The sequence below is a fragment of the Mandrillus leucophaeus genome, unplaced genomic scaffold (assembly GCF_000951045.1).
Source record: "Mandrillus leucophaeus isolate KB7577 unplaced genomic scaffold, Mleu.le_1.0 Scaffold64, whole genome shotgun sequence".
In the NCBI taxonomy this organism is placed as follows: Eukaryota; Metazoa; Chordata; class Mammalia; order Primates; family Cercopithecidae; genus Mandrillus; species Mandrillus leucophaeus.
The window spans coordinates 5,298,884-5,310,476 of NW_012106919.1; the positions used below are offsets into that span (position 1 = coordinate 5,298,884).

Here is an 11,593-nt window from a genome sequence, read left to right on the forward strand (position 1 = left end):
GGGAGTGAGGATTTCAACATATAAATTTTAGGAGGATACAGACATTCAGATGATAGGCCAGAGCACTGACCTAGGCAATGGCATCTAGAGAAAAGAGAAAAATAATTTACTTTTGACTTGGGGTGTCTTGGGTTTAAATCCCAGTCCCACCACTTAAATCATTTGTGACCCTGAGCCCCGTGGAGCCTTGATTTCTGCACTTGTAAAAATAGGCAGAATATTAAATAACTTCAGAATTTTCATGAAAATTAAATGCTACCTCTGAAGTGAAATGAAGATATAAGAATTAAATAAATAGGGCTGTTTTAAAGAGTAAATGTGCTCAGTAATTGGTGTTCTGTAAATGTTAGCTTCGTTCTGAAATATATAGAGCAGGATGTCAACTTATGGAAAGAATGTAAATATTTTTTGGTTATAAATACCAATGAATTTTTCTTACAATGCCAATGGTCTGTACATACTATATGGATTATATTTCAGCTTTTTGCCTTATCCTAAAGCTAATAACAAATAGGGCAATGATGTATATGGGCAATTTACAAAAGAAGAAACAAGAATATCTGGTAACATAGCAAGAATTTTTTAACATCTTCTTGGTCATCAAACACAATATAAACAATCAGATACCATTTTGTTTCTCACACTGGCAAAGATTAAGAAGAATGAAAATGCCCACTAGCTGGTGGTGAGGAGGGAAGGGGAAGGGTACACTCTTGACATTGGATAGTTGGAGTTCAAATTGGTACAGATGTTTTGGAGAGCAATTTGAAAGTAGGCCCCCTTTCTAAAAACAAAATGAAACTTTAAAAATGTTTACCCTGCATTTAAAGCTAAAAGTTTGCCTGACTCTATGATTTAGTTATGCCTCTTCTAGTTTATATTTTTTGAAGTATAAAAATGTCTTCCAAAAGACATATATAAGAATATACACAACAACTTTATTCAGAATAGCCTAAGTGTCTATCAGAAAAAAATAAATCAATAAATTGCATTATTTTTTTTAAAGGATACTATGCAGCAATAAAAAGATGGATTACTGCTATCCTCTACAGCATGGATGAATCTCGCAGACGTTATGTTGAGTGAAGGAAGCCAGAAACCAAAGAATACACACCCTATGATTCCATTTATATGAAGTTCAAGGACAGGGGATAGCTACTGACTGGGAAGAGGCATGAAGAGCATTCTGGAGCACTGCAAATGTTTAATCCATTGATCTGGGTGGTGGTTATAACCGTTGTCTATACACATGTAGAATTCAACTCGCAGTACACTTAAGATTTATTCACCTTGTTGTATATATGCTATACCTCAATTTAGAAGTTTTGAGAAAACATACACTTTGACTTAGCCAATATGTTTTCATTCTAAAGAAAAAAGTCAGAGTAGTACAAAAAAGGTTTATATGCAACAATGATCACCATAGCATTATTTATAGTAGAAAAAATCTGGAAATAAAATCCAATAATAAAGAAGTAGTTAAATAAAATTATGATACATCAGATAGTAGAATGCTGTAATCATTAAATCAGATAAAATAGAAGAGTCAAAACTATGGAAAGTTTTTCATAATATAATGTTCCAAAAAATATGTTAATGAAACAGTATTTAAGATTTAATACTATATTTGCTTAAAATATACATGTCTGCCTCCCTCCCTCTCTCTCTATATATATGTATATTACATAATCCACATGCTTATCACACGTATCTCTGACTAATGGGATTGTAGATAATTTTCCCTTTCTTTCTCTTGTTTTAAGCAGTTTTCTATATTGGACATGTCCTATTTTGTAATCTGCAAAAATCTGAAATAAAATGTAAAAGGGAAAAATGCTAGGTGTGGTAGTGCATGCCTACAGTCCCAGCTACTAGGGAGGTTGAGGCAGGAGGATCACTTGAGCCCAGGAGTTTGAGACCAGCCTGACTGATATAGCAAGACCCCATCTCAAAAAATAAAAAATGAAAATAAATAAATAAAAAGGAGGAGAAGGCCAGGAGCAATGGCTCACACCTGTAATCTCAGCACTTTGGGAGGCCAAGGTGGGTGGATCACCTGAGGCTGGGAGCTGGAGACCAGCCTGGGCAACATAGTGAAACCCTGTCTCTACTAAAAATACAAACATTAGCCAGATGTGGTGGCACACACCTGTAATCTCAGCTACTCCAGAGGCTAAAGCAGAAGAATCACCTGAACCCAGGAGGCGAAGATTGCAGTGAGCTGAATTTGCACCACTGCACTCCATCCTGGGTGACAGAGTGAAACTCTGTCTCAAAAAAAAGGTGGGGGAGGGGATTGAAAAAGAAAGCACAAGAGTGAGCAAGTCAACTCTCTATATAAGTAAGCTGTTCTGTACATTTACATATTGCATTCTAGGTATGTCCTTGATGAAGGTAGTTAACCTCTCTAAGCCTCAGGTCCTCTCTGTAAAATGGGAATCATTATTGCACCTATCTTATGGTATTGTTATCTGGATTAAATTAATATTCTGTATGTAGTGCTTAGCAGTGTCTGACATACCATAAACACTTCATAAATATTAGCCATTACATTACTCTGGGACACTGGCTAAAACTCCTAGGCTACCAGAATTGACTTAACTGCTCTTGTCTTCTTTTCACCTTAGGTATCTACTGACCTGGTTATCGCTTCTTCCTTTAAGGAATATTAGAACACTGCTGGGGATGGGCTGACAAACATACCAGTATTGACGCATCCAGTCCCCTGAAAGGTCTCATCTGATTAGGGACATTCATTCTGAGAACCAGGTCTCAGCATTCTCTTTTGGATGCATCAAAGTCCAACTGATTCTGACAGCCAACTTTGTGTGTATCCCTCAGAGAAGCCTTGGGGCCCAGGTTCCACACCATTCTGTATAAAGTGGAAAGTTAGGAGATAGCGGATTCGCTTTCTCTATAGAATTATCTTCCTCATGGAATTATCAACTCACTATGGGGGTCTATCGCACAGTGGATTTTAGTTTCTTTTTTTTCTATTGCTTTCCTTGTTTTCTATTTTCATTCTTTTCTAAAATTTTCATTTCCAGAGCTGCTTCTGGGCTCTCTTCTCCCTGAGCCAACCCACCCCCACCTCCTCCCCTTTCTCCCTCCTTCCTTCCCTTTCTCACTCTTCCTCTTCGTCTCTCTTGAGACAGGTCTAGTGGCCTGGTTGCCATCTGCTGCCTTTTTTTTTATGAGGTTGAGATCAGATGGCATCTAATCGATCGTCATGGTCTCCATGGTTACCAGGGTGACAGAGTACTTGGGAGAGACACATTCTCGAGCCTGGGGCTGTCAGACCATTCCTGAGAGGGGAAAGGAAACAAAACCTCTTCCATCATATTTACACCTTTACATCTTTCTCAAATGCAGCAAAACACAGACCCTGTTTATGTTTTACATAGTGACCTAGTGGCTTGAGGCCAGGGAATGCAGAGTGGCTTTTTTCTATTTAAAAAAATGCACAAGGACAGAAGTAAAGGGTTTTTGTTTTTTGTTTTTTTAGCCTCAGAACCATCCCTTCCCCTCCCTGCTCCATACAGACCATCCATTTTATCATTTTTTTTCTTTCCTCTTTAAATGTTTGGGAATTAATTCAGTAATTCTACTGAGCTGTTATTCTTCCAATAAATCATGGTAGTTTTAAAACTGACAATTGACAGCTATTTGCTTTAGGGAAAGAAACAACCCTCATAAAATTACCAACACTTTAACTTTTGATTAGAATCAGTGTTAATGTTAATGTTAGTTGTTCTTTGGCCAAGCATTATTTGTAATATGGGAAGCCATTTTTCCCACAAAGAGCAGTTTCATATGATAAAATGTAAAAAAAAATGACCCTTATTGTTAAAGCAAAAAGTGCTCAGGCATGACTGTGGTCTGTAATGCTTTAATGCCTAGGGGCTGGCCAATCTGGCAGAAATACATCCAGGCCTTATTCTAATAGAATATGATGGCGTTGACAGCCCAGATCTGGTTGAAAGAGACATGAGAAAGATCTTGGTAATAAGGATATATAGCTAATGGGAAAAGGGCTAGATTTCTGGAGTAACTCAGAAACAAGAAAATAACCAATTATCATACCATTAAATCATGTTAAAACTGCATAAGGAATACTACCCTTTGCTTATTAAAACACCTTTAACATTAGGCACAGATGACTTGGACTATAAGCTGCTTTACTTCCTTTTCTGGAAATATGGCATGCTTCTTAACACTTATTAGAAATTCTCCTCTTTTTTTGTCTTTGTCAGAGAAAACCAAACTTAAAATTATAGCACAGGTACAAGGCCTATCTATAGGTGATTTTTTTTTTTTTTCATTTAAAGGAAAAATGTAATGTCAAACCATGAGCAGTGCTTGCTTCCTTCCTTCCTTCTTTTGTCTCTGACTTCTCTTTGGACCTCCTGCATCTTCTTCTGTACAGTTCCTAGTAAGATTCAGATATATTCATTTGCAGTGCCTTTGGCTGTTAAGCAAATAGCACACTGATATTTGAAATAGAAATGATCCCGTCAATTGGAGGAGAGACTTTAATATAAAGGGAAAATAATGTATCAAGAACAAAAACCCTCTTACTCATTTTGCACCTTTGCATCTAGCTAATGCCTGCCTCTCCTTCCCTCTCTGCAGTTCCTCCTATTCTCTCCCTCTTTCCTGGTGAGTGCAATCATTGAATGGCCAGGGGAACTGCTTTTATTTAAGTCTCACCTCCCCAGAAAAGCTTTCCCCAGATTCCCCATCACAGACTTCTGAACTCCTAGTGTTCTTTTGGTCTGTGCCTCTCATTCAGGACTTAGCTGTGCTGCCTTTCGCCCCGGCTTATGTATTTGTCATGTTTATCTCTTGCCTCTTGTTTACTCTGTAAGCTCCAGAAGGGAGAGACCATTTCCTCTGCTTCTGGGCTTCTCCCTTACTTTGTACCTAGTTAGCTCTTACTAAATGTTTGATAAAGATAACAGCAGCCTGTTGTGCCTACAGGGCCAGCGATAGCTGTTTTTTCTTTGAAGACCAGGAACCAAATTTGATTCTTAGCATTTCTTCAACTGCAGGGATTTTACTTTGTGTCAGCCAAGAGGCTTTCCTTACCTCCTTGTCTTCAACACTCTTATGCACAAGCTTGCTTCTCAGAGAAGGTGGGTTCTACCTTGGAAGGAAATGAGTCGTTTCCTCCCATCAGGACAACTGCCACAGCATGGTGTCAACTCACTCTTGCCTTTTGTAAATTGAGTTTGTCAGTGCTCAGCGACACAGCTGAGTGAAATGTTGTGTGATGCGGGCTGTCTCCTGGGAGAGAGAAACTGGCATAAACCACATCCTAATGGGATCCAGAAACAAAGAAGCGTGAATGAAGTGTTAATTGCATTCATAAAGACATTAACAAAGGAATTAAAATGGCAGAAGCTTCCGTCCCCCACTCAAGATTCACAGAAAAATATGTTATCCAAAGAATGTTCCAACAATAATCATCAAAGTTTATTGCTTGCCCATTGGGGAAATAACTCTTGATACATATGAACTTTTCAAAGAACATTTTGTGTCCATTATTTTGAGTATATTAACTAACAGACAGTTTAATCCACCCTACCTCCAGTTCTTTGCTTCCTTTTGTATGATTTAAGTTTCCAAAAAATCCAGAGGCATTTTCAATGCTGCTTCATTAACCATAAGGATGTCTGTTAACAGTTTGAACCTAATCAATCCTACAGTTCTTATTAGAGCAAAATGCTCATTATCTGGGAGATTTTTTGCTTTTTGGAATAAAATTACAAGACTGGGGGTTTATTTTACAGTCCCTCTTGAATATTCCTGAGATGATCTGCAATGTGGGCAACCCGGGGCTCCCTCCCCAGCCCTGTGGCAGGGCCCCCAGCTGCTGACAGCAGGGCTAAGCTGGCAAAAGGTCAGGAGGCTACATTTCACTGAAGATGGATCGCACAGATGAATATTGCGCCTGCTTAATGAAGTCAAGGCCATGGATTTGGGACCTTTTATGGTTTTTCTTGTTTCACTCAATTTCACTTTCATAGACCACGCCACTAATCCCAGCCAATCATTTTGTAGATATGTGCAACTGGTGACTAAGGGACTAGATAAAAGTAAATGAATCTAAAAAACAGTGACCAGAAATCAGAAATCTCTGTGCCTATAACAAACTCAGAATTAAAAAAAAAAAAAAAAAAAAAAAGCGTGCAGAGTGTCTCATGTGATCCCTGCAGAAACTCTGTGAGATATATGGAGCTGACATTCCTACCCTCATCCTGCAGATAAGAAAGCTAAAACTCAAAGACATTAAGTAAAGTCTCAGGATTAAAATTCAGATATTTTTTATCATCTGACTGCTCTTTCTACTGTAGTCATCTAACCCTCCCAGGATCTCATTTAATTCTCACAAGAATCCTGTGAAGTAAGACAGGCTGTATAAACAAGTGGGTCGATTTTTCCAGGAGTCTTTTTTTTTTTTGAGATGGAGTCTCACTCTGTTGCCCAGGCTGGAGTGCAGTGGCGCAATCTCGGCTCACTGCAACCTCCGCCTCCCAGGTTCAAGCGATTCTCCTGCCTCAGCCTTCTGAGTAGCTGGGACTACAGGCACACACCACTATGCCCAGCTAATTTTTGTATTTTTAGTAGAGACGAGGTTTCACCATGTTGGCCAGGATAGTCTTGGTCTCTTGACCTCGTGATCCGCCCGCCTTGGCCTCCCAAAGTGCTAGGATTACAGGTGTGAGCCACCATGCCTGGCCTCCAGGAGCCGTATTAATGCAACTAGAGGAGCAGGTGCTCTCAAACCTCTCCTTAGAATTCGGCTGAACCCCCTGGTTATCTAAAATGCTATATTTTTCAGTCTTGTCTAAATCAATCATATTCATGGATGTGGCATCAACTCAATAGTGCATGTTTAAAAGTGATGAAATTCTGGTCAGTTGTATGTATCTGGGCTCATCAACACAGACTGGTGAGTAGAAGGGGGCTCAGAAGTGCACATTCAGCATCTTAGGAAAGCTCCTGCATAGTTATTAGCATCAGACCAATTGAGTCTCTGGTTGCTTCTAATTCTGGTGCAAACATTGGGAACACTTCCTCCCAGAAATGAGCTATACATAAAATTCAGGTTATATGCTGTTTTGTATTAGTTGTGCTTAGTCTCATACACGTTACCATACTCTCAAGAGGTGATTATTTCTTATTAGAACACATCATTTATAGTACTTGATTTCAGAATTTTCAAATAATAGCAAATTTAGCTCCAGTGTAGCCATGCCACCAAGTTGTTCAGAAGTCTCATTCAAACAGCATTTTGAATTATCTACAGAATTTATTAATATTATTTGCATTTATTTTATTTATGTTTTTGTAATTTTGTGTCTTTATTAGAAGGTCCTATTATGTGTTCCTAAGGTAGAAGACTAATTTAATCTTACCTATCTATGGCTAGGTGTGGGATGCAAGATGTATAATAAATGGAAAAAAAATCAAAGTGAGCAGTTGGTCAGTTATATATTCAATCTAGACAACTGAAGTTAAAGCCTTACTTTTTCATCAATAGCAGAAGGGTTGAAATTTCATTCATTATATTTATGTCAAAATTAAGAGAATTAATTCATGCACCTAAGTCAGAACTGTGTCATTATCATAGGGTGGTTATTTTCCATTTCCATTTATAAAATCAAAATGGATGAAGTTATTTTCTAGGACTGCACTGTCCATTATGGTAAGCTACTAGACATATGTGGCTATTTAAATTAAAATTATGTAATCAAAATTAAATAAAATTAAAAATCCAGTTCCATATTTTAAATCCTCAATAGCCATGTGGTTAGTGGCTATTGTATTGGACCATGGAGATTTACAGAATATTTTTGTCACTGCAGAATGTTCTATTGAACAGTGCTGTTCTAGAGCAAACAATTGGAATTCACACATACCACAGAAATACATTCTATATCCAATCATATAGTTGTTTGTAAAACACCATATGCAATTTAGTGACAGTGACTTGGAGCACCATCCTGCTGGGGCTTGGGCATCAAGGAAGGACGGTCTGCAGACTTCTCTCTGAGTGTGGACTGGCCCTGTGTGTCATGGGAGAGGATGATGAGACAAATCTCTGGAGAAAGGGCAGGTGCAGATGAGCCATTTCCATTTTCCACTCCTGCAGCTCCCACAACCTCGAGTCCAGACCTGCTGCCAAGACGTGCTTGTACAGAAGCCCAAACCAAAGCACATTTTGGATTAATTCTCTGGCCGTAATTTCTTTGCAAAATCTATCTTGTGCCTTTGATTAAGGACTTTCTTTCATTTTTGCCATGAATTTTAATGAATCTGAACTTAACAGTATTTTCCACCAACCAGAACATTTAGCACAGGTATTGACCAAAAGAAATAAGGCTACAGACAAGCAAGAATCATAACAGAACTGAAAAATATAGTCCAGAGCTCCCCGCTGAACACTTCAAGTGAATGTCATTGGGTCATTCTCATTGACAATCAGCAAGTAAACATCCACAGACTAAAGTAAGGTCTCTCCCTACTCTGGGAAAGGTGGGACCGTTCTTCGGTATTTGTCATATTAGCCACTTTAAACTTGTAAAAACTGAAAAGTAATAAATCACCAATCATATTCTGTTCTCCGATGTACTAGGACTCTGCTATATTAAGAAAGAGATTGAGGCAGAATGTTTTCACAAGATTGCTCAAAGTCATTTGCAGCAAGCACATGAGATCTACAACTCTCATTGCTTTTATCACATAATTCTTCAAAGCGGCCTTATTGGGCACATGCTTTATTTTCTTGGTAGACTGTAAATCCCTTGAAACTTCTAATTATACATATTTGCATCCCAAAGTACCTTATACAGCAGGAGGTGCTCCGTACCTTGGTTCAACCTTATCAATATTCATTGAAAAAATGAATGAATGAATGCATAAAGGAGATCCCTGGTAACAAATTTGTCTAGCCTAATTATGGTAAGTTTTGGCTGATAGGTATAGAAGAGTGGGGGGTGGGGGGAGAGGTGCAAAATGTGAGAAGAAACATAGATTGTGAGCTCATTGACAAGGTATCATTTCAAAGTTTCCTTTGAATCTCCATAGGGATATGATGAAAGAGAAAATATTTTTAAGGGCAACTGTGAATTTCATTTACTGGAGCAAAGGATCAGAGAAGAGTTGCATCCAATCTATTGTCTTTCAAAAGAATTTCTTTGCTGACATTCTGCCTGGAAGTAGGAAACATAAAAATATTGTATTAATTTGTAGTGTATAATTTTGTATTAATAGCCAAGTGGCATGATAACGGAATCAATTGACATCGAAAATAGGATGAACATAGGATGAACATAATTGAACTGAAGCCCATATACTTTTTCACAAACTTGAATGAAAATGAATCCCAAAATGAAAGTGACCACTTTGTAATCTATCCTCATACTCAGATCACCCCTGATAAGTCAGCATTCAACCCAATCTTCAATATTTCCAAGTAAAGAGAACCATAGGGGTATGTTAAAGGCCATAAAAGGGAGTTTAGGCAAATATGTCTAACCTCTTTTGTGTTTCAACAATGCCAGTCACCAACTTAAGCAAGTTTTTTGACGCAACTTTCTAGGTCATGTATCTTTAAATCACCATGACTCATATTTGTCTCTGTTCCAACTGTTTTCTGGTGTCTCTCTTGCTGAAATGGTTTCAATTAGAGCCTGGAAAGGGTTGATACAGAACTCTTGCACAGTGCTTGCCAACATGGGAATTGGTTTTAAACACTGCTGTTTTTCATCCAGAAAAAAATTCTCCCTTCCCGCCCTTGAGTTAGAAGAGATTATTCTCAGACAGGCGTTTAGCTGATTTTTAATGTCAAAGAAACTTAATTTGCAAACTCGTTAGAAACTCTTTAGTAAAAGCTGCCTAGTAAAACAGATGATTAATATTGGTAAGCTCCTCATTTGCATATTAATTAGTCTCCATACTCAACTAATTAAAACTGCACTGCCTATTTGCGGACTTTCTTCTAGACTGCAGCCTTGTTTCTATGTATAAGCTTGTATTTTAACTAAAATAAGGGTTAGTGATTATGACTGTACTTTTCTTAACATACCGATTTTTCCATCTGTGATACTTAGGACTCCTCAAGGTCCTAGAACCATCTTGGAACTACCTTTGCACAAATTATAACGGTGAGAAAACTGTGACATAGGAAAATTATGACAGCAAAAGAAATCTGTCTCAACCTACTCCATCTTGTTTTTAACATCCATGCTGTCCTTGTTCATTCCAGGGCGTAGGCCAGGCTAACCATAAAAGGAATTTCGTTTATAGTTTAACTTTGAAACAAAGATGGTAATTGTCCCTTCCCAAAACAAACCCCCTTTTTGCCTGGGAACCAGACCACCTTTGTAAAACTAACAAATTAGCCACGAGATTAGAAATTATGGCTCAGGAGTCATGCAGCCAGAAGCCACAAAATTCTAAATTTCCTGATATGCTTTGTATCTGTGTTTCCACCCAAATCTCCTGTCAAATTGTAATCCCCAGTGTTGGAGGTGAAGCTTGGTGGAAGGTGATTGGATCATGGGGGTGGATTTCTCATGAATGATTTAGCACGATCTCCTTGGTGCTGTTCTTACGACGGTGAGGCTCGTGAGATGTGGTTGTTTAAAAGTGTGTGTTACCTGCCCCTACTCATACCTGCACTCTCTTGCTCCTGCTTCTGCCATATTAGATGCCTGGTCCCCTTTTGCCCTTCAACCATGATTGTGAGCTTTCTGAGGCCTCCCCAAGAGCAGAAACCATAACGCTTCCTGTACAGCCTGCAGAACCATGAGCCAATTAAATCTCTTTTCTTTATAAATTACCCAGTCTCAGGTATTTCTTTAGAGCAATGCAAGAACAGACTAATATACTCCACAACTGCTCCAACAAATAACATCACTATTGTAAAACCTAAGATTGGTGTTTGAGATATTTTTCAGACCCTGCATTTTGATGAACAAACTGGCACCACCCAGACTGGTAAACTGGCCCAACTAGTTCTGCGATCCCACCCAGAAACTGAAGACAGCAAGAAGAACCTGCTTCGACCCCTCTATGATTTCAGCCCCCACCCAACCAAAGCATTCCTCCGCTCCCTAGCCCCCTGCCCACCAGATTACCCTTAAAAAACCCTAGTCTTCAAATGTTTTAGGAGGCCGATTTAAGTAATAAAACTCTGATTTTCTGTTTAGCCAGCTTTGCATTTATTAAACTATTTCTCTATTGTAATAATGCTGTCTTAGTAAATTGGCTCTGTCTGTGCAACAGGCAGGAACAACTGTGAGGGCAGTTACAATCTCTAAGCAGCCATTTTATTGGGCCAAATCACTTTTGTCCCAGTATAGCCATATGTTGCTTAATGACGTGAATATGTTTTGTGAAATGCATCATTAGGTGATTTTGTCATTGTGTGACATCATACAGTGTGCTTATACAAACCTAAATGGCACAGCCTACTACACACCTAGGCTATACAGTTTAGCTCATTCCTCCTGGGCTACAAACCTGTACAGTATGTTACAGCACTGACTACTGTAGGCGATTGTAACACAATGGTAAGTGTTTG

The 11,593-nt window shown here is 38.6% G+C and overlaps 1 long non-coding RNA gene across 1 annotated transcript in view; it reads right to left on the reverse strand.

The window, feature by feature from the left end:
* Positions 1-2,832: 2,832 nt before the first annotated feature.
* Positions 2,833-11,593, reverse strand: part of LOC105554371 — a 56,088-nt gene continuing 47,327 nt past the window's right edge. The window contains exons 3-5 of the long non-coding RNA XR_001008314.1: positions 5,089-5,286; positions 4,348-4,429; positions 2,833-2,872 (exon numbers count right to left, since the gene is read on the reverse strand). This is a non-coding gene — a long non-coding RNA (uncharacterized LOC105554371). The remainder of the gene's footprint in view (positions 2,873-4,347; positions 4,430-5,088; positions 5,287-11,593) is intronic.